Here is a 25,332-nt window from a genome sequence, read left to right as displayed (position 1 = left end):
TACCCACTATTTCCTGGACTTGACTCTTTGCTATAAGTAGGACTTGCCTATCCTTTAGTCCTTCCTTTCGTCTTTCTCCTATTCCCAACCATGCAACCATACTCACCTATATGTTATTATAAGTTTATTAATTGCACCTTTTTAAGAATGTTTAAGACAAATAATATTCTCATTATACGATTTTGTTTATATCTGTATTTTCACTTGTGTTTATATATGTAATTTACTTTTGTAACTAATTGTAATCATTGTATCTGGAGCTTTTTTCCTCAGGTCTCTGCTGAAAAAGGGCACCATCCCTGCCAGACCAACCTGGTTAACAAATGGCAAATAAAATAAAATAATGCTGGTCACACTTCCTGAGCAATTAAAGGTAAATGAAAGCACACAAAATATTATAGGATGTGACAGTTACACAAGTTAACATTGTAGCAGAGGGGAATTACATGACATATGAATGTCATTGATACGCTGAATTGAGATGAGAGTTTGCAAAGGCAGTACATATATTATTGAATATTTGCACAGTGTGCATTTCATCTACTGTATATAACATGTTGGAAAACAGGAATTGCTCAGAAGCCACAATCTCCTTTTGCAAGAATCAAACCCATCCCATTAATGTTATCACTGACCTGAATATTAGTGTATAACACAGAAATAAGCCTAAGACATATACAAGGAGAATCACCCTTGAAGGAAATTATGTACTTCAGTATGCTAATGGTTATGCCTCCCATATGTAGGCATGTATGGTGTTACAGATGTGGGAGCAGAGTGGACATACTTAAAACCCTTGCATAGGGGCACTCATGTCTGACGCAGATAATGTGAAGACAGATAATAACAGATGCAAACAACTGACTATGATGCAATGTATTCCCCAGCACTGTGTATTGTTGGCATCTGCCACAGGAGGTAGCAATTGGTATTATCACAAACCAATTAAATTAATTTGCAAATTAAGAAAGGATCCCTGATAAAGAATGTCATATCAGCATGTCAGACTAAAGGCAATTAAATGAGTATGCTCATGTGTACACGATTGTGATCAGTCCTGTATCAATGCTCCTTGGTCAGGGAAGGTTTCTCTGTATGCCTGTACACATACTGCACAAGAACAGTAGCATATTCATGTACAGTGCAGTACTCAGTGCATGTGACATTTTCACCATGACATTGGTAGAAAAAATGTCTACTGCCATGAAATCTAAAGTTACATTCATATGTGGTTGGGCAACATATCAAGGGATAAGACTGGCATGATATAATGGCTGTTGTGTGATATCAGTCCATTCACACAAAATGAAAATCTTTGCTAGAATTGAACATCAAGCTGTACAACTCCACCAAATAACAATATAGTTGTTAATTGCATTTGCTACAGTGAAACTGTTATTATAGCTGTTGAACTCCACCTATGTGAAGTCATTCAATCAGCTGTACTTTATTTGCCCATAATTTTTGTCTGCTAAAATGGATGGGGCAGGCCTCTGCCACTCTATAAGTATGAAGTATAACTGTGGGAGATGTCTTTCATGAAGAATAATTAAGGATGTAAATGCAAGTTTGGAGCAGTTGCCTAAGCATTGAGAAAATCAACACCATGATGGGATCAATGAATGTGCCATGATATAAGTGCATTGTCAGTTGTCATATGTGTTGTTATGTGAAGCATTACATTGTGTGTATGAATCAAGGAATATGTGTCACTGTAATTACTTAGAAAGAATCTTCCTCTATGTAAGATAACATTGCTTGAGGCTAGGTATACCCAAACACACGTTACCCCCCCACTGTTGTCACTGTGATGGTAGAACAACAATTATGTACAGTGTGGATATAAGCCTGTATTGGAATGCATGCCTTACTTATGCAACTGCATGTATTACATGATCTGAGGAGGTGTCTCACTATAACTGTTATGGAACAACAATCTATTCAAATGACAGCATCAGTCTTCAATACAGTCTTTCCAAATGAAATGAAGAATATACATAAGAATAACTCATGAAGAACATTGTTAACAACATGCACACTGACTGTAAACAGTGACGTTGGGATTTGAATTATATAGTTAAGATTACAGGCCAACGATGGTTTGCCAAAGCACAAGGACAACCACAGATTTATTTCACAACTGTGACACTGCACATTTCAATGGATGACATCACCATTGTGTATTACCATAATATTTCTGCTAAAAAGCGGTCGGTCAGTGCAAGCACACAATATAATTACTCCTCTTATATGTATTTACAGCCTGTTTTGGACAATTCAAGGAAGAAAAACACACTCACAGATGACACCCACTCCTGTATTCAAATTCTCTTCCAGTGTCCTGAAACAATCTGCACATGAGTATATTATATCTACATACTACAGAAGAAGTTGGACTGCATATGAGCTATACTGCATCTTGGAAAGGATGACAGCTGTGTCATGCAAAGGAAATGTGTGTGCAAAAATGAACTCTACAGCTACATGGATGTAATACACATGGCATCAATTTACATTCACACACACAGTCATGTGAGTTTCACTGCTTTATTTGAACTCCCTACCTATCAAGTGACACAATCAACACTCAGCTGCATTATATGCATGTACCACAGGATAGGTTTGACTTTTATGGTGTGAGAATGCATTATTGAAATGATGACTTCATCAGTGTGTTTGAAGACGGTATACATTTGTGGACAGTTGGAAAAGGGGATGTGGGATTGATCTGATGATGTAAATGTTTGTCATTAGTGGGAGTCAAATAAGCACATCTGTTAAATTAAGCTCCCAGTGATGCTATGGCTCAACCATCATACATACAAGTTGACTATTGTGCTTAGTTATACAATCTAGAGAATACACTACTTAACAAAAGCACCACGACAGAAGTCTGACTTCTATAGTGTGAGAGTGCACTTTGTAAAGGATTACATCAGTGTTGCATTTCAAAGTCAATGATGTTGAGAGAAGGATGTGACATTGATGTGGACCCACCTGCAGTGTAAAGTGCCTCAGTGATACTACTTCGTTCAGATCAGCAGTAGTTAATGTCATATTTACATGACTCTGTAAACAGGAGTTGAGTGCTGTGAGATTAGAATTACATTCCTATGTATTTATGCAATCTAGAGAACACAGTATTTAACACAAGCACCACTGCAGAAGTATGGCTTTCATAGTGTGAGAGTGCACTTTATAGAGAATGACATCAGCGTTGTTTTGCAGAGAAGATGATATTGGGAGAAGGGACTTTCAATTCCATTGATGTAGACTCACTCTGCAGTGTAAAATTAACTCCAGGCTACTACTTAATTGAGGCAAGCAGTATTTCGGGTTATATTTACACAACTCTATAGACGCACACACACACACACACACACACACACACACACACACACACACACACACACACACACACACACACACACACAGACATACACACACACACACACACACACACACACACACACACACACACACACACACACACACACATGTAAAATTAGAACCTCCTACCTAAGTATGCAGTCTAGATGACACAGTACACAACACATTTGCCACCACAGTAGTCTTACTTCTAGAATGTGAGACTGCACTTAATTTTCCAATACTAACTACTTCTTACAAAGCAACAGTCTAGAAAAATTCTAAGGCTCCCCAATTATGGGTTTCCTGGGTCACAGAAGGGGACCTTTCTCTGACCTGGGGAACTACAGACCTATAAGTCTTACCAGTTTCATATGCAAGGCCATGGAAAGAATGATCATGGATCTGACAGACATTGACATAGAAAACCTGCAGACACTGGACCCTATTCATTTTGATTTTGTCAAAGGCAGGTCATGTCTGTTTAACCTGGTGGACTTCTTCAAGAAGGTCATTAAATCTCTGGATGAAGGGAAAAACAGTGCACACTTCCTATTTCAATGTGGCTAAGGTGTTAGGGACATTACTTCACTTCAGAATTGTTGATATATTTACAAATTTAGGTACAAATCCATATGTTACCCAATGGATAGCTAGCTGGATAAGTGATAGGACACAAGACGTTAGGATTGGGGAATCCACCTCTACAAAGGTATGGACAGTCAGTCATTAGTGAAGTCCCACAGGGATCAGTGCTGGGGCCTCTCCTTTTTGGCTTCTGCTACTCTGAAGTCAAGGCAACTATCAAGGGCCTCTGGCTAACTAATGTTTCAGATGACTATAAAACAGACATAATCATCAAATCCCTTAAAGGCACAAACACCCTTCAAAAGGGCTTGATGCAGACAAACAACTGGTGCCTGATCAATGGACTAAAACTCAGTGCAAAAAATGCAATACAGTATCCGTTGAACAGATGGACAACCATGGAAATTATTAGACTAATAATACATGCACAAAAGTAGACCCAGTAGTCATGGATATAGAAACATATGTTGACAATAACTTGACCTTTCACAACCATGTGTCCAATGTGGTGAGAAGAGCATTCTAAACTGCACAACCTATATGTAAGGGCATGGCATTGAGGTGCAGGGAGGTCATTGTTCTGCTGCACTCAGCTCTTATCAGACAGGTCATCGAGTACCACAGTCCCTTCAACATGTACCTGACCTGGCACTTCCAACAGCTTGAGATACCATAGAGGTTCCTCACAAAAAAGAATACGGGGCATAAACAACAAGTCCTATGCAGAACATCTCAAAGCCCTATCCCTGTAGTCAGTCTCCTGCGGACTGCTGCACAATGAACTATTCCTAACCTACAATACATCTGCTTATCTCACACTGATGCATCTGGTGAACATCCACAAAAGAATTATCATGAGAAATATCCAATTTAAAGACCTATGCCTTGTTTGAAACATAAACAGGATATGTTAGAGGGACAGGTATGTATCCGAAGATTGCCCCTTCTCTGTAACAGGCTTCTCATCCAAGTGAAGCAAAGCTCTGCCCTAACCCTATTTGAATGTAGCTTGGAGCAATAGATGAGAAATCACAAATTAACCCCTGGTTTGACATCTATGTCCCTAATGGATAGGGGCAGCCTGTGAACATTTGATGTGCACTATCCTATAATATAACCTGGAAAATTCCTTTGGGTATTGATAGAGGAATATTTTGATAATTCTGGAGTTGGCTAGGCTAAAAATGTTTATTATGCCAATAGCCTAGTAACCAGCTATGAATCTATGAACAACATTTCCCTATAGGTTCATATGGCCAATTGTAACAGATTGTAGTGACACAGTTTAGATTGGTGGTGATAATCAGACAAAAAAACAATTTTAGACCCATCGGCCTGACCAGCACTCTATATAAAATCATGTCATGTCATTATGGAGCACTTATTCAAAGTGATACAGAGTTTCTCTTTTTTTTAGATATGGAGTACTGCTGGATTCCTAACATTAGATTTTGTCTTTTGAATCTATTGGAATACTTTGAAGTGGTTAACAGAAGTCCTTGACAATAGAATAACTGCATGATGTTTGTCTCTGCTTTACTAAGGCATCCAGCACTCCTTCATACAAAGGAATAACTGAAAATTAAATACATTAAATGTTAAGCTATGCAGATTTTAATGGGTAAAACACTGCTTAAGCAACAAGACAAAACAAGTGAATGTGGAGGCATTACATACATATTCCAAGGATTGATTTATCAATGGCATCCCAAAAGGCTGTATGATCCTGTTCTTTTTGCACTATTTTTCACATGCACAAAAGTGTGAACTAGACTGCATACAGCAAAATATACCAATGATTGTAAATTGGGTAGCACAGTTATTTCACTAAATGATGCTGGAATTCTCCATGATGCTCTATAAAAAGCATAGATAGTGGCAGTAAAATAGAATATTAAAAGATTTGGTGAAAAGAATATAAATTATGATTATGCAATAAAAATGTCTAATCGTGCCAAATTGTGTCATCATTAAAGACTGAGGCACATGGACAGACACCAATTCAATCTTTCACTAGATCATAGGGTAAAGTCAAAAGAGCAGATTCTTCAGCCCATCTAATTCTTATAGGTTAATAAGTACTTAATAGGCTACCGATCTGTGAGGATCGTAAGAAGACTAGCTTTATATTCTCATGGTGCTTATTTTAGATTATAGATTTTGCATTTGAATAACCCAGAAGTGAGTAGAATAAGGATATGCTGGGACATGTATTTACTTCCCTCTTCAATGAGGGACATGGGTGCAAAACCAAGTGTGAAATCATGGTTTCCCATTCAGTCACCCAAATTACTTTTGAATAGAGTAAGAGAAGTACTTTAATTTACAAGGCAATGAAGATGGTTCCTTAGGGGTGGGTCTTCTGTCTAATACACATTTATCCCTCTACCTTGTCCTGTTTATGTTGCAAAAGTGACAGAGATTCCTTGATCAGGTGTTAATAATACTACTGGACTTTCAAATGTGTGATAGGTCTGACAAGATAGGGTCTTTTGAGGCTATATATATGAGACAGAGGTAAGCCTGTATGATACTGAGAAGATGAGAAAAGCTTTGAGATGGCGTGCATTGTTTTTATGGATTATACCCTTCATTTTTAGAGAAAAAGTGCTGTGGTCTTTCCATTTGTGACAAGTCAGGTGGCACAATGCCAGGGTACTTCTATGGGCTAGGCTTGTAAAGGCTCCAGGGCCATTAGCCTAGTACACACCTATGAACCTGTGAAGTATTTAGACACGTGCATACTGAAAGGGGCATTATATTCAATGTATGTGCTAATGAGACGTAAATAAACTGGAATGATTACATTCTTGGAACTGGACACAATACCTTTAGATATAAGATGTGTGATGAAAAAGGGCTGCATTACAATAACAGATATGTGATAATCAAAGGACAGCGCTTGTTCTCAACACAGATTCCCAGATCTCTGACTATGGGATCAACTTTCATGGCAGTGTTGTCAATATGATAGTTACAAGTGAAGTCATGCTTGCTGAATGATGCTAGTATACATTTTTGGCATTTAGATTTAGTGGTTTTAACAACAGATATTTATTTGGCAATGGTTCTCTTGGAGGATCTTGATGTCCTCTGGGGTGTTTATGAGGCTGCTAAGTTTGCAGTCATCTGCAGCCAAAAGCCTTTATCATTTACTTTGGCCTATTCTAAACAGGAGATTCATGGAGTAAACACTACTGACAGGTTTTTGGAGATGATAGAGCACCAAACCTAATTTCCAGCTAATTTCACGGGTTCTATTTCTGATCCAGTTTGCTATTAAATGAGTTACACGCAGATTTATATTTAACTGGGAGAATTTATCTATGATGCCTGTGTGTAGGATTGTGCTGAACACCATTTCAAGGTCTAGATATGTGGTGTATACTGATATGCCCTCATCATTTACTTTAATAACTTATTCAAAGTAGTCAACCAGGTTCAGTAGACAGGATCTGCCCTTAGTGAATCCAAATTAGCGTACACCGAGAGTTTGTCAGTTGCTTATATCTTTATTTATTAATTCCATAATGATCCTTTCCATAGACATTCAGGCTTATAGGTGTATAATTACCTGGTTCTGCTAACACTCCACCTTTGTGCAAGAGGATAATTGCTGCTGTCCTCCATTCACCCAGCATAAAACCTGTTTATATGCTGATACTGAATAGCCACTGTAGTGGGTTTGACAAGTCTTGTTTTAGGCTGACCAGAATACAGCCTGGTACGTTTATCTGGTCCAATGGAAGTAATGTTCATGGCCTTGGATAGTGGGCAATTTGAGGAGAAGTTCAAATACAGTATGTGGTCTGGGAATATAGGGAGGTGTAGTTAGTGCTTAATTTGTCTACTAGTCCTCTAAGCCTGAGTATGTGATATAATTTGCTATTTTGGCTCTGTTCAGTGCTGTCCATTTTGTCTGAGGTTTCAAATTTAGTTAAAGAAAGCTTTGTGGTTATTTTTCACATGAGTTTTCTATTTTAATCTCATATCTGGCTTTGGTTGATATCATCAGGGTCCAGAGTGTTCTACAGAGTTCAGTAAGAATGCTTTAGCATCTTGAGATTTAAAAGAGATTTTTATGTGCAATGTTTTTTTTTTTCTTTTACTATAGGGTTTGTTTATATTGTGGTTCTACCATAATGGATTATTCTTAAATTTCACATTGTATTTACTTCTGGCAGAGACTGATGCATTTGTGCAGCTATTTACATGTGCAGTGAATTTGACAGTAAAGGATTCCACAGAAGCAGTGGGGTCATGAAATTGGAAGGGGATTTTGAATTTAGCCAGGTCATCACTCAATTTTAATATATTAGCCTTAGCATAATCTCTGATATCATGGTATTGGAAGATGCTTCTAGCTTTAGTATTATGGTTCTTTTGACTGATTTGTGGTCCAATTTGACCAGCGAGGAAGTGACAATTGGTGAGGAGCAAGGCTGTCCCATAGTTATTTATTATTTATTAACTTCCGAGCTTGTTCACCTGCCCTACTATCTACTACAGGAAGTACCAAATTTGTCTGTAAACTCTATCCCACTGTCTGCTGATCTCCCCAATTTGAACTGTGTTTTACAATAGCAGTTTGAATCAATAACCTCTACTATAGTTTGATTTTTGATTGTATTTGTTTGCTATATATTTTGTTATATCTTTACATTTGCTGTTTTGTTGCTATCTATTTTGTTATATATTTACATTTTGCTGTTTATATATATATATATATATATATATATGTATATATATATATATATATATATATATATATATATATATATATATATATATATATATATATATACACACACACACACACACACATACATATATATATATATATATATATATATATATATATATATATATATATATATATATATATATATATATATATAAAACTACTCCATGTGTCTATAACCTGTACTGTATGAAGCTTTTCTCCCTGGGCTTCCTCTGAAAAAGGGCTCATGCTCAGTCAGACATACCAGATTAACAAATGTCAAAATAAATAAAAAAATAAATAAATATTGATAAAGACCAAGTATTGGATTTTATCGCCCTTGGTTGGGATGCAGAGTAACTGGCCCAGAGAGTTTGTATTGAAGTCCTGAAATTTCTTGGTATGCATGTTTGAGGATGTATAAGTCTCCCACTTTAGGGGAATGGTAGTTGACGTCTGCTTAGGAGAATGGCATTTGGCTTAAAATATAGGGTACTACTTGGTAGGAGGTATGGGCTGAGAAGGACTTTGACGGGGGCCTATAATTAGCTATGCTATGCTAAGGGTTTTATTAATTCACATGGAAGAGTTTCAGGTCATTGTCTTGTGTATCATGTCTGGGGTTGAAATATTTTCTAAAAATATGGAGACACTGCCAACATTAGTTGTAATGTGGTAGGCCTGAACATATGGTAGTTATTAAACTCCTGCAGTGATGGAGTGTTTTCATTGTCCTCAAAACAGGTTCTCTTGGACTGTGCATATATTGATGTTTTCTAGGATAAAGAGTGCTTATAGGGAGTAAAGTTTTTGTTTGCGGTTCTTAACATTTTGGCAATAATACCATTAAGTTATCTGGATTCTGTTTTATTATCTTGGAAGCTTTACAAGACTGGCTTTGCCTAAAAAAGGAGACACTGTGAGTGGACAAGGACATAGCCAGTATAGAAAAGACTTGGGGGATTTGGTAGATGCTACCTATGGCAAAGCAGTTAGTAATGTATGCCATTTTCTCCCAAGCAGATATTTATTTTACCCCTTTGAATGATACCAGAAACTGAGCCGATTGTTGAAGTCAATAATCATTCATTTGTTTTGTGCCATTGTTCTTCATGATGGTCAAGTGGTACATAATGTTGCTTTTTAGGACATGTCTGGTTATTACAGAGCCATTATTTCACTCATTAGGCTAATTACTGAATACATCATTGTATTTTTAGCCTTGTATTAAAGCACAAGAAACAACCTGAAATATAAAATCCCTTAGTAGAAAGATTACATGGAAAACATAAACTGTTCAGAAAACTTTCAAAAATTAACATTATATTACAATTGTTCTTGGATATTTCAAGATATGGGGTTAGATGACAACAGACCGGCACATGGAAGCCATGCTTTTTTAAACCTCTGAACACCAGACCTCTACCTTGCCATCTGTATCAAGGCTGCTTACTTTACTAGAAAAAGAAACAGAGAGACAGTCTGGTCAGTGTCACTGCAGTGTTACTCACCACATTTGTGAAGTTTGTGTAGGACAGCGAGAGGGGAATTTGCTTGTTTCTGTTGCTCCCTTGGGATGTTTTTTGTGACAAATGCTAGTGCACTGAGGAGATTGAATTAAATGAATTCTTATTTATGGCCGGCAAAGATAAGAAGAAAAACCTGACACAGAAATCAATCAAAGTGATGCTAGCCTTGAGTTATTTAAACTCAGAACTCTATTACAGTGCTATAACTTGTTGCTTTCTCTGCATGTGTGTATTGGTTTCACAGTTTCTCTGCTCTTGCTGGAAACACAAATTTCCTTTGAATAATTACTTCAGATACTGAGGGCAAAACACTGGGTTATAAGTTAATTTAAGTATTTCTTGCAACTGCTATAGATAATAAGGCAATCTTGCAAAAAGATAGATGCCATCTCTGTAAAGTCAAAGCTGCTAAAGTAAGAAGAATAGGAGACTGACAACTAAACCTTGTAAGATAACTATAATAACCAAGTACATTGCTGGAAGAAACTTCACTCCATTAATCTGTCAAACATTTCTCAGGATACTATGAAAATTCATGGGAATTTCTTTAATATTCTGTGGTTTGATCACAAGTTTTTCAAAATCCATTTCCTGATTGACTGTTTCATTGATTAAGTGGTTAGATTGTGTGTATGTATCTATGCATTTTTATTAGATAACTAATTCTTTATGCTTATTACAAGTGGAATATTTCCAAACATTTAAATGTACAACTAAATTGGTATAAAGTGTGGAACTAGAAAATTTAGAAAGCTGAACAATTAGATTAATATTCAGTTAAAGGAATAATAATCTATCCCACAAGGTCAAACTTAATTTCAGCATGAACATGGCAACACACAGTGCTCATTCTGAAATATCCAATTTATGTGCACCAACATAATATTGTTTCATTTTTATCTGTTTATTTGATAAGCAGATAATATGTCATCATAAACTGCCATTCATCCATTACCTGGTCCAGAGATAAACTAAAATGATCAGATAAAGTAACAAAATGATATACAGCCAAGATACTGAAGGATAAAATGAATCTCTAGTTACCAAAATTAACTACTCCATAGAAAAACGTGTTTTGTTACCAATAACAGTTGAGCACTTTCATCATATATCAGACTTTATCAAAACTGTTTAACCCATTCTCAACCTCATTTTAAAACCATCAGTCATGTTTAGTATTGCCAATCAAAATTACTAAATAAAATGAATATGCATAACAAAAGTGATAAACACTTAAATAATACGATGTGTGTGTGTGTGTGTGTGTGTGTGTGTGTGTGTGTGTGTGTGTGTGTGTGTGTGTGTGTGTGTATACCGTTACGCTCACATTCACCTATACATAGTTAGCAGTCCAAAGATTTTAATTTCAGCACTGATACTATAGAAACACTGTCACTGATTCCTGCTAACTTTGTGGCATTGAGTGTAACGTGCTAAAACAGATCTTCTCATTCAAGTTTACATTGCCAGGGAACTCTCCTTTCAGAAATGTTTGTTTTGCTAATAACAAACAATGCAAAGTTCTTGTAGTCTGACAAATAAATGAATTATTGAATAGTGCATTGTTAGTATATTCTTTAACATCTGTAACATACTCATAAATCCTTTCTTTAAGGGAATGTTCAGCTTTCCCAACAATATATTCATTGTAGGAAAGGCATAATGTGAACTGTACTATAGCCCTGGTGCTGAAGTTGCATCCACAAGGAACAGTCCTCTGATAGTTTTTAAGTGAGATATTTTTTTTTTCAAATAATTTTTTATTTTCCAAATAATATAATGTTTAACAATACAATCATCAGTAAACAAGTATTATAAACCTTTATATACGCTATGTACAATTGACCTAAACCAAGGAGGAAAAAAAATAAAAATATATGAAATTAGTAACAAAAAGTATAATATTCAATTAATAAAGTAGTGAGAGAATTGCTGTGTCATAAATATACCTGCATTGTCTGTGCATCCCACATTTGTACCATTTCCATTGTGAATGATAGAAACACCTAAACAGTTCTCTGTTATGGTCATGATAGTATGTGCCCTTCTAAGAACAACTTTTGGTTCAACCCCTAACATCTATGTGAAGTGGAAGACCAAAGCTTTTTCCTGGTTTGATGTTACAGTTTTACAAATTTGTCCTGCATCCACTGAAAAAGATGTAATGAAAGAGTCAGAGGTCCCATCTTGAACACTGCTTCTTCAAAGTGAGCCCTAAATCTTTCAGAATGGGTTTGTAAACAAACTACCACTAAAAACTACAGCTGTTATCTCATCAATGAGCTGAACTTTGTACTGTCTGTTAATGGGCATTTTATTATGAACAGACATTTTTTCCTAAAAATACAATATCTGAGTAATTAAATTGGGAGCAAATGCACTTGTCAGATATTTAAATTTCACTTTAACATACACTTTAGATTCTCATTCCCTAAAAAAGTAGTTTCTAATAATTGGAAGATTTGCAAGTTGATGAAAAAGTGAACAATTTTATTGGGAATGCTGTTTTTTTATTAATAATAAAAAAAAAATAACGAGAGATCTATTTTCTTGCATTTTTGCAATAGTGATTCATTTAGTACTATATGTGATGCCCGTGCCATGGCCCTGCAATCAAGGACCCTCAATCCTCACCACTAACACCAGAGAGGGCATCTCATATATGAGGAAAGGATAACAAATACCAACAGTAAAGTGCAATTTCCCTTAACAGCACACAAAGATCACAGTCAGTCTGGGGCTGGTCGCTCCCTTGCTCTCCAGGTCCCCAATAAGACTTACCACTGGCACAGCTATAGTGTCCAGATCTCAGCCAGCTGGGCAAGCTAAAGTCTTCAGCACCCTCTCTGTCAAACCATTGCTTCATTTCCCTGCCCAAGTAGCTGACACACACACTCTTTGAGATAAGAGTTTATACAACCACACAGACACTTCTGGGGAAGGCTGGCACAGGTTCTCCAGCTGCGCCTCTTTTACCCAGACTATACGGTAGTATCACTTGCCACCACCCAGCTAATATTTATCAGCTACTCAAAGGCCCTTAAAACGGTGTCTAATTATTACTGTGTAATATTATTATCCAATTGGTAGTATGACTAAACAGTCAAGGCTTATTAGAGTGACTTGGTACAGGATCCTTATATACATGCAATGTACTCTTAGAGCTTGACATATAAATAATAAAACACAAGACAATACTTCTTACTACACTGTGCTAGTCAAGAGTTCAGAGATTACAGAGAAATACTTAAAATAATTCAGTAGTACAGTTCTGACATCACAGGAAAACACTTAGTCTAATATTTCTAGTTTCTAGCTATTTCTGAAAGAAAACACAAGTTTAAGATAACTTACATATGAGCAAGACAGTGCTGTGAATTGGATAGTCAGGACAAAAATGCTTAATAATCTCTGGTTCTCTCTGTTTAAATGGAAATTGCAGTTCTGATAAACATTACATCATTCTTTTACACTTTCCTGGTGTTCCCAGGCTAACAGATACTACATAATTGTTATCTTGCACCTGCAGGAAACTACATCAATAAAAAACATTCCACATGTAAACTCTAGTAATTATTCCTTAAGTTAAAACAATAGGCAGGATGCTTCACTCCAGACACATCAACTCCAAATTCTAACTTCAAAGGGATAGGCAGGAAATAATTTCAACTTCAAATGACAGACAAGAAATGCTTGACTTAGCTTTCTTTACAGCAGAGGGCAATGTTGCTACATTGTTTAAAGTTCAACATTTCACAGCATATTCTGTCAATTAAGAAACAAGTCTGTAGTTCAACATTCATATTTACAAATGATAGAATTATGTATAAAATTCTATCTGGCTAGGCTGACAGCCTTCACACTATACATAAGGAGATGGATACTTTTTGTGTAATAATTGTAAACAGTGTCATTTTATTTTTAATTCACTCCTCAGGATTCAAGAAGCCATATTTTTCCATGCAGGAACAGTGTAGGAGCTCCTGCATGGAAAATGACCACTGAGTGATTCAGGATAGTGACGTTTTCATGTGCAGAAGCGGTAGGGTTGCCACCTTTTCAAATGGCCAAAGTGGGACATTTCCGGGACAAACATCAGATTTTACAGACCGACACATACCCACAGTCAGTACAAAGGATAGAACTTAACTTTTTTGCCTAAATCAAAGCTTATTCTTGTAGCATTTTAGTTGCTTATTCTGTTTCTTATAACATTTAGGTATTTTAGATACAGAATAACTATTTTATGCAACTATTACATAAAATATAGGAATTAATTTTGTCCTAACATCTCAGGACATTTGCCATTTTTTTAATTTTTTTGTCAGGACACAACTGCCCAAAGAGGGACTGTCCCTCGCAAAGTGGGACAGGTGGTAACCCTAAGAAGTGGTCCTACACTGTTCTAGCATGGAAAACTGGCAAATATGCAAATCATCTCATTTGCTGGTGAAAAACATGCAAATGAGGTGATTTAGTGATTCACCAAGCTGCCAGGTCTATGTGCTAGGACAGTGTCAGTGCAGAAATTTATTCAAAAAATAACAGTGCATTTCTGCAACTGACAAAACAGAAGGAATGGCAGCTCATGAAAAAGCATGTATTATGTACATTAGACATGCCAATGACCAAATATAAGGCCATTGACATCAAAAAATGATGAATTATTATGAAAATTAAACTTTTTTTGGCTGATCTCGGCTATTTAAGCATAGGGCAGTGGTGCACAAACTGGATCATGCCAAAAATAAAAAAAAGTGAAAATTCAATTTTAAGTTAATTCTGCATTTTGCCATTAAAGTCAATGGCATGCAGAATCTACACAATACCAGGGAGCACTGGTTGTCAAGGGGGAAGGGTCCATTTTAGTACAGTAACTAATGACAAACTGGGGTATGCAAATGAGGGGAGTTATACTGAATCACATATTTCTTCAAAGTGTCAGCTTGTACCTAACCATGTAGGTGCAAGTGTTGAAAGACTTCATAAGGTGGTGTGTCATGCTTGCTGTAAGCTCATTGGTGCTCTGTGGCCCGAATTTGCCCTTAGCTAAGCACAGCTAAGGAAAGGAGTGTGTCAGATGTGCCTGAGCAATGCATACATAGCCTAAACTGGATGATGACACCCATCAGAAATGCACACACACCTGAACAAGAACACCATAATGAGGCACATGCACAAACCAGGATCATTGTAGAGCATGTGTTTGGGATGCTCAAGTCATGGTTCTGCTGCCTCGACATATCTGGTGGTGCCTTACAGTACTCCTAGTTACATGTACACAAATATTCATAGTATGTGCCATGCCACACAATATGATCCTGCGGAAATAGCTGCACCAGGAACAGTATGGGGGCAGGGTCACACAGCCCCCAACCATTGCCAAGGCCAGCACAGGCACAGAGGGACTTGGAGGAGGAACATCCTGAGCCTGCCCCTGTAGGCAGAAGGAGGCATGCCCAGTATATCCATGACTTGGCAAAGAGGGAATGTATAGCACACACACTGACACTGTAGGGACCCAGGGAATGATACCTCTCTTCAATTCATACATACAGTAAAAGGGATGCCAAACATGACACTAACTGTGCTTTACCATGTATAGGGAGTGTACTATGTGCATTCGACATAGTCAGCTCTCATAGGTTCATAGGTTCATAGGTTCATACTAGGCTATCTGCCCAAGGGCATTTACAAGCCTAGCCCATCGTTTTGTGGCTTACGCCACCCCTTTAGTATGGGGAACTATACCCATTATTTTGCTGTGCCTCTGTCGAGCAGTGACACTGAGGTAATCCCTGGGGTATATCTGCGATCTCCCATCCATTGGTCAAGATTTCTCTTGAACAAGGCCAGCGAGGTGCTCTGCCTCACATGTACCGGGATTTTGTTCCACAGCATAGGGAGTCTTTGGGTGATGAATCTATCCCTCCAGCACGTCCTATTAATAGCCGTGTCAAGGTTTAAGTCTCCCGCCCTTGTGGCTCTGATGGATCTAGGTTTTTTGAGGTGAAGCATATTCATCAAATCTGGGTTTGACATGGCCTTGTATGTTAGGCAAAGGTCACCTCTGAGCAAGCGGTGGCGACTGAATAGAGCTGGAGTTCTTTCAGTCGGGCAGCATAGGACAGATTTTGAGACCCTTTATCCTTTTGGTGAGGAACTTTTGTGGCCTCTCCAGCTGCTGCAAGTGTCGGGTCAGATACATTCTGAATGGGGCATTGTACTCAATCATTGGTCTGATGAGTGATGAGTAAAGGGAGACTATGACCTCCCTTGATCTAGATGAGAATCCCTTCATGATAAGGTGGGCAATGTAGAAGGTCTTCCTAACTACTTTAGCTACATGGGTGTCGAATGACAGACTACTATCAACCTGGGTCCCCAGGTCCCTGATAACTTCTTCTGTGCTCAGTGGATTGCCACCTATTTGGTAGCTAGGGTAACCTTGTTTTTCCCGAAGGGTATGACTATGCATTTTTTGGCATTTAACTTTAGGCCGTGGCTCTGGCACCAGTTATCCGTTTCTGTGAGACCCTTCTGGAGGATATCTGTGTCAGATGTGTTTTCTACTATGGCCCAGTTTGCAGTCATCTGCAAACTTTGTCAGCCATAACCCTCCTGTGTTTGCTTGTACTTCGGAAAAGTAGATGCCAAACAAGAGTGGGCCCAGGACTGAGCCCTGTGGGACACCACTTGTGACAGGCTTTGAGTCTGACATGGCGCCAGCAACTCTGACCCTGTGGGTTCTGTCACTCAGCCAGTTTGCAACCCATCTTGTGATGTATGGGTTGACATTTAAGCTGATGAGTTTTTCAATGATACCCGAGTGGGGTATTGTATCGAAGGCCTTAGCCAGATCGAGGTAGGCTGTATGGACTGCCTTTCCCTCATCAATGGCTTTGGTGACCGTCTCGAAAAAGTCAACCAAGTTTAAAAGGCATGATCTGCCTTTGACAAAGCCAAACTGGGTTGGATCCAAAGTCTGCAAATTCCCTATGTCTTTATTTATGAGGTCCATTATGATCCTCTCCATGGCTTTGCAGATAAGGCTTGTCAAGCTAATGGGCCGGTAATTTCCAGGGTCGGTGGAGGCACCGCCTTTGTGAAGTGGTACCACAGTTGCAGTGCGCCACTCCTGGAGTGCGTATCCAGAGGTAAGACTTTGATTAAACAGCTGTCCTAGCTGTGGGTTTAATTCCTCATTGAGTTCATGGAGCACACAGCCGGGGACACCATCAGGTCCCATGGATGCTGTGTTTTTGCTTTGGAGAGAGCAGTTCTCGCTTGGGCGCTGGAGATGTTTAGGGGACTGCAATCGGTTGGTAGAGATATCTCTCCTTTTGTGGAGGGGAGAAGTTTGCACTGAACCTGTCAGCCAGTATGTTGGCAATGTCTGTAGGATCAGTAATCTTCACATCATTTTGAACTAGCTCTGAGCATATCTGGGAGTTTCCTCCCAGGTTTCTAACATAGCTAAAGAAGGCCTTATGATTGTCTTTTGAGTCTTTAGTTATTTTTCTCTCGAAATTTGCTTTGGATGATTTTATGAGAGCTCTTAGTTTTTTACTTATAGTGATCAAGGGTGTCTTACCTTTTAAGGATTTTGCTCTATCTTGTAGTAGCTTCCTCCTTTTGTTGTAGAGTTTGTTTATGGCTGGGGTCCACCAGACTGGACGCTTGCCTTTGGTACAAAGAGTCTTTGTTTTGCTTGGGATTGCCTTATCCATGCAGTCCTGCAGGTGCTGGTAGAAGGCATTTGTAAGTGATTCAGCGGCTTGAGTACTGTTTTCCGCCATGGCTCGGGGCCTTAAAGGAGACCACACTAGTCTTTAGAAGTGTGAAGTCGGCTTTTGAGAAGTTCTTTACTGTGGTCTTTTTATTTCAGGTGGGGGTGGGATGAGGACCTCCAGCGAGATTAGTTTGTGGTCTGATCTCACCAGTGAGGGGTACACCTCCGGTGTTGAACATTGTGCTCCCATGTTCGTGATGATGAGATCAAGTATGTTATCTCCTCTTGTGGGGATGGTGACTAGTTGTTCCATGGCATTTGAGTTTATGAATTCCAGGAACTTTTGGGCTAGGGTGTTTGGGCTTGAGTAGTGTTCCCAGTCTATATTAGGGTAATTGAAGTCACCTAGTATGATGGTGTTTGGTGATACATTTATCCCTCTAGTGTTTTCAGGAAGGCCATGTGAGGTTCCTGAGTTTGTGAGGGTGGCCTGTAACATGCTACAATTTGCAGAGCAGTCTTGCCTATGGTTAATTGCACCTGGATGGTCTCCGATGCATTGTGCGTTGCCACCAGTCTTGAGGTGTGGGTGTCCTTGATGAATATGGATACCCCCCCTCCTTTCTTGGTATTGTCCGGATTTTGGGGCTGGAACGCATGATATGAGGTAAAACCTGATAGCGCTGGGGTGCTCTCAGGAGCCTTGAACCAGGTTTCTGTCACAGCACAGACATCGATGTTCTCCATACTGAGAAGGGCCTCGAGTGCGTGCATTTTGAGATTTAGACTTCTGGCATTGAGCAGCATTACCCTTAGTTTTTTTCCTTTTTTGTGTTCTAGGGTGGTAGGTTTAGAATTTGAGCCTTGCCTAAAAAAGGCACTATGGGGGTGGCAAGAGCCTCCAGCAACATCCTCAATACTGACCCAGCAACAAGGAAAGTCACCCTTCCTGAATGAAGTAGTATGTTCTCATAGTTGTATATATGATATGGATGCAAGCATGCAAGGGAATTGGGTGGCTGAAATGGGATAGCAGCTGACAGCTGACAGCTATATGGGACAGCATGAAATCCATAACAAATACTGGTGTCAACATACTAGGCAGTGGTACACGAGGTGACAACTCCCACCGCAGTACATGTGATGGCCCAAATAACTGTGGGTGTCAATAGGTCTCACACATGGATGTCAATGAGGGTCAAATACACACCACCAGTCCCACCCAGCAGGACAGGTGTAGATAACCATAAAGATAGGCCAGGCTAAGGCCCCCACATGATGGCAATGGTGAACAGTCCCCCACCAGACCTACACAGACATACTACAATAGGTCTGACAGTTGCATTTTAGTTCTGAAGGGTAAGAAATCTGAAACTAAAATGTATGCTATTAAGATCTATCATGTTCACTCTACTGATATGCCTCCTTTCTGCATAATAGGTCACAATACAATATGAAATGGAAGCCAACAGAGTAACTGAAATACCAGCACAATCATTGCAAATGTTTAAAGTCTTCAGGTGTGCACCTCCCCACAATCCAATGTAGGAATGAAGTAACATGTAAGTTTGAGGAGTATTATCAATGGAGCACAGATTGTCAGAGCTCTCCCAATCTACATTGTTGCATGTGTGCATTGTGCAATGACTATGTGACAATATGGTTTAATTAACAATATAGACAACCCTTCTAATACTCAGAGACCACTCTCCACCCAGAAATCATACACAAACACACTTGGCTAGGCTGCAACCACCATATCAGTAGTTCTCCTGCAAATTGCCTCACAGATAGTACCCATAGTGTGATTGCAGTGGACTCCACTTCAAACCGATGACCAGACATGACTGGTATCACACAGGGTACAGACCTATGTCCTCTCATGTTTGGGATCTACCTTTCTGAGGTGCAGGAGAACACAAAGGCACCCTGGCTGATAATGTTTGCATACAACAGTAAGGTGGGAGGTACATTCCCAATCCATGTGATGTTGACATCACACCCAAAGGCTACTTGACACCTATGACTGTTGTCAGAGCCCTGGACATTACCTCAATGCCAAGAGATGTGCCACCATGACCTTTGGGAACACCATGGCTCACATGAAGTAATACACTTGTGGTAGTCCACTGAACAGTGATGTTATTATAACACAGTGGGGAACACAGGTTGACAGTCAGCTGCCTGTTGATCACAACAGTGCCACTGACATCAGAAAGTATTTTGATGTGTTACATTTTCTGACTGAGTCTGTGTTATCCACAAAGTAAAATGACTTGGCACCCTGTTCCATCCCCTGTGTAGCCCAATCAATGTGTACAGTGGCCCTTTTGCCATGTTCCCCACTGGACACCTGCAACAACTGTAGAGTCTGCAAATGGACCCCACAAAGGGAATATCATGCCTTATATACATGCCCTTTATGACAGACTCCAATAAAACCAAAGAACCCCCATATCACACTGTCTATGTGCGTGCAATCACTACCTCAGTTACACAGACATGTCTCACCAAACAAGGTCAGGAATGCTACTTCTGAAGATACCAATCTGTCCACACAAGTACACTTCCACACTTAAAAGAACATGCATGTGGGACATGTGCACAACCTAGACACTGTCCATGTTATGGAATATAAATCACATATATGTGAAGCAGTGCAAATCACTGGCCACCCACAATAGAAATCTGGATGAGTGTATGAGGAATACAATACCCACCCTTGGGGACCACTCCAATGACTATACTTGTGAGCCACACTGGGGACTATTTTCATGTGGCCTGATGCCAGGGTATTCCCTTGGGCTAGCCTTGTAGACCCTTCGGGCCCATTCACCTACTACACACCTGTGAAGCAATGAACCTATGGATCTCAGTACTGGCAAATGTGTGTGTGTGTGTGTGTGTGTGTGTGTGTGTGTGTGTGTGTGTGTGTGTGTGTGTGTGTGTGTGTGTGTGTGTGTGTGTGTGTGATGTACCATTCTCCATTCTACAACAGATGTTGTAAATTAACATATACCTATGTACAACCCTCAGCCCTATAATCTATGAGGCATATGCAATCACTGTATTACAGAACAGGAATTTCCATGCACATACAGCTGTACCCTGCTTATGACATGGTGGATATGCTAACACCCTGCCATACTCTGTGGTCTTGCTGCAGGGCCACATCGTGGTGACACATAGGTGCCTTGAACAGAAATGGGATACAGCATGTGAGAACACATTCACTCAGCACTTTACTTGTGGGGGTTAGAGAAGGGTAAAGCTGGCACTGAATGTGTTGCCAAGGCTGTCACCAATATCTGTTGTCTCAGGATAGGTACTAGCATTGTGCAGAAACTCACAGCACTTATGTTTAATGCTGTGGAGGTTATTGATGTAACTATCAAAGGCTGTTGTGATTGTTGTCAGTGTCTGCTGCATGTCTGCTATCATAGATGCCTGTAGGGGATTCCATGAGGGATCCAAAGTTGTGTTTGAGGCTACTAAGGGAGTTCAACAGTCATGGGACACCACCTTTATCTGCAACAGTGTCTTCCTTTTGATGTACACTTTAGTAATGGCAGGGGACAATCACATAGTCTCTCAGTGTTTGGAGGACAGTGTCTGGGTTCTGTTGGCTCTGGCTAGTACCATGCATTCACACACACACACACACACACACACACACACACACACACACACACACACACACACACACACACGCACACACACACACACATACACACACACTTGCCAGGACTGGAATTAAACCCCCTACCTATCTAGTTATTTGTACTAAAGTATTATACAGTTATCACATGTGCTACAGAGATTATAAGGCTGAGAAGTGCCCAATGGTGCTTCTAAGGTGAATGACATCAGCAGGACTGCTAAAGTAGGGCACTGGGATATGTAATGGGTGGGAAAGTCCTCACAATACTTCAGCCTACAAACATACACCCTTACACATACACACATTTACCAGAACTGGGAATAGAACCCCTGCCTATCTAGTGAGTTGTACTATAGTGTTATGTATGCAGTTATCACACGTGCTACAGAGCTTATAGGGCTGGCAAGTGCACAGAGGTACTGCTAAGGGGAATGACATCAGCAGGACTGCTAAATTAGGGCACTGAGAAGTGTTGTGGGTGGGACAGTTTTAAAAATACTTCATCCTGTCAACATACACATGCTTATACACACACTTATACAAACACACACACACGCACACAGGCGCAGACACACACACACACACACACACACACACACACACACACACACACACACACACACACACACTTGCCAGGACTGGAAAGTAAACCACTGCCTGTCTAGTTATTTGTACTATACTGTTACATAGTTATTGCACGTACAACAGAGCTTATAGGGTTGGGGCTGTGCAAAGGTACATCTAAGGGGAATGACATCAGTAAGGCTGCTAAAGTAGGGCACTGGGAAGTGTTGTGGATGGGAAAGTCCTCAAAATACTTCATCCTATAAACATACACACATAATTGTACACACACGCACACACGCACACACGCACACACGCACACACACACACACACACACACACACACACACACACACACACACACACACACACACACACACATTTTCCAGAACTGGGAATGGAACCCCTGCCTATGTAGTTATTTGTACTATACTGTTATATAAGTAATACACATACCACAAAGTTTATAGAGCTGGGGCTGTGCAAAGCTACTTCTAAAGGGAATGACGTAAGCAGGACTGCTAAAGTGGGGCATTTGGAAGTGCACTGTATGTGAATGGCCTAAAACTATTTCACCTACAAACAAACCCACACACCACACACACACACACACACACACACACACACACACACACACACACACACACACACACACACACACACACACACACACACACACACACACACACACACACTTACATCTGCCAGGGCTGAGATTACAACACCTACTTATCTAATTATTTGTACTATACCATTACGCAGTTATTGCACATGCTACAGAGCTTATAGGGATAAAAAGTGTCAATGGTACTTCTAATGTGAATGACAGCAGCAGATCTTGTGAAGTAGGGCAATGGGAAGTGTACTGTGTGGGAAGAGCCTCCTAATACTTAAACCTACAGACACACACACACACACACACACACACACACACACACACACACACACACACACACACACACAGGCAGATGATGTGATATTATAACCCACACCTCAGTACTATTACAGAATGGAGCTCGCCTTCATGCTGGCACATGGGACTGGTTACAACTGGTATGACACTGTCTGCAGCAGGAAATCACTCTATGCCATTCAGGGTATTTGAGTGTATGACTCACTATCTGTGTGTCCCCCTGTGTCTCTGTCTCTATCACTGTCTGTCTCTCTCTTCCCCACATCTATGTGTGTGTATGCTTGACATATTATTATCTGTTGCCCATATATATGTCTGTGTATCACATGCAACCGATGTAGATATATCACATATGAGCCACCTACAGCTAGCTGAGGGTAATCCTGTCTGATGGGTGTGTGTAGGGACAGTTAAAGTGTACACAGCTGTCTGTATGCAAATACTTATATGCACAATACAGTTATATAGTCCAATGTGGGTTCCAAAATGCCCTGTGATTCTCTAAGTGTAGGAGCATGCCCAGCATGATCTTCTATATTGAGAGTGGGACTCCATTCCAGAGATAGATGTACTCCAGTTTGGGTTTTTGTGTGCTACAGCCATACCTCTCAAAAGTAAACAGGAATTTCCTAGAGGTACTGTGTTTGTTTTAGCAGACATTTTGCTGACATATCTGAAATCTGACATTGCAATATATTGTGTCATTACCTAGTGACAGACATCCTCAGATCATTATAGTGCTTTACCAGAGGAATACAAGATGTATGATGCATAGACCAATATTATGAGCCCGACTATATACATTCTTGCCCAAAATGGCCAGTTGAGAGGTATGGCTACAACCGGTTAACTGATGAAGCTGTGTAAACAGTCCAGAATCTTGGTGATATACTGGCTGGGGATCTCCTGCTTGTGTGATATTCTTACCTGCAAAGTCATATCCTGGTATGGTCATACCTCTCAACTGTACATTTGTTGGCAGATTTTCCAGGTGTTTGTCTAGAAGTTTCATCCAGTCTGCATAAACTTTTGTTTTTATGGCAAGTTATTTGCATATAATTGAAGATTACAAAATAATGACAGACGTTAGTGTCTCAGACTTCACAACCTCCAGACAATTCCTGCTTTAGGAAAACCCTTATTCTACCAACTTTCTCAGTATGTAAGGGCAATATTTACAACACGTGCTTATCATTGTGCCTTTGTCCCACTTTTATTTATGATCTTGTCCAGATGTCTTGCTGTCAGAGGTTGGGAGGTATGGGTGTTGTTACACAGTGCATTCTGTGCATAAATGTCCATTATATGTGTAGTATATTCCACATAGCACTGTGACTTCCAGGTATGTCAGTGGCAGAGCAGTACAGAGTAATGCAGTGAACCACTGACAGACAGTTGAGTATAGGCTGATAGGTTGCTATGACATTAGAAGGGTATTGGTCCTGAAGCCCTTATAACCCATGCAGATGAGAGTGTAGCCCATGTTACAACATGTCAGCACACAGAGCCCCTGTCCAGCAGGGACATAGGTAGGATCACAGGACTGTAGTTTGTGTTTCCAGTGCACTTATACAGGGAGCACATCACTAGGGGTATTGAGGCACTTGGCTTGCTATTGACAGGGAGTGTATTCCACAGATGGGGGAGTGTGTGGTACACATATCTGTCACACCAACAAGTGGTACTGATATCAAAGTCCAGGTTGAGGCCTCACCTACAGGTTGATGGAATGGGCCTTGAGTTCCAGATGTGCAAGAGTCCCATCAAGGCAGAGTCTGAATTGCTTTGTATGCCAGACAGGGGTCACCTCAGCAGAGTCTGTATGGAATGGGGTAGAGGGACAGTGCTGTTAGCCTATCTGTGTAGGGGATGGGGTAAGGCCTTAGTGTTTGCAAGATCCTGGTGTATGGCATCTACATGATCTGTGGTGTGTAGGTCTGTGGAGTTCTCATGTGATTTTTGCCTCTGAGGTGTCCATTGTTTGGGTTTTGTTTTGTTGCTGACCTGCACTTACATGGGTTTGTGTCATGTATTTGCATGTGATGTTTCCTGATTCCTTACACTGCATGGCACCTATGTTACTGCACAATCTGTTCTGGTGTGCACATTCTCAATTTGTCTGACCAGTGGTTCCCATTTGCCTTATGTGTGTCTCTTTGTCCTTCTGTAGTCCAGTAACAGGCTTTGGCCACAGTGGCAGCGGTTATGTATTTGTAATTCTGATGTGGGTAGGGTACATGCCGTTATGTCACA

Source organism: Protopterus annectens, chromosome 1.part1, assembly GCF_019279795.1.
Source record: "Protopterus annectens isolate FY-2018-M chromosome 1.part1, PAN1.0, whole genome shotgun sequence".
NCBI classification, from domain to species: Eukaryota; Metazoa; Chordata; order Ceratodontiformes; family Protopteridae; genus Protopterus; species Protopterus annectens.
This window is presented reverse-complemented; position numbering follows the sequence as displayed.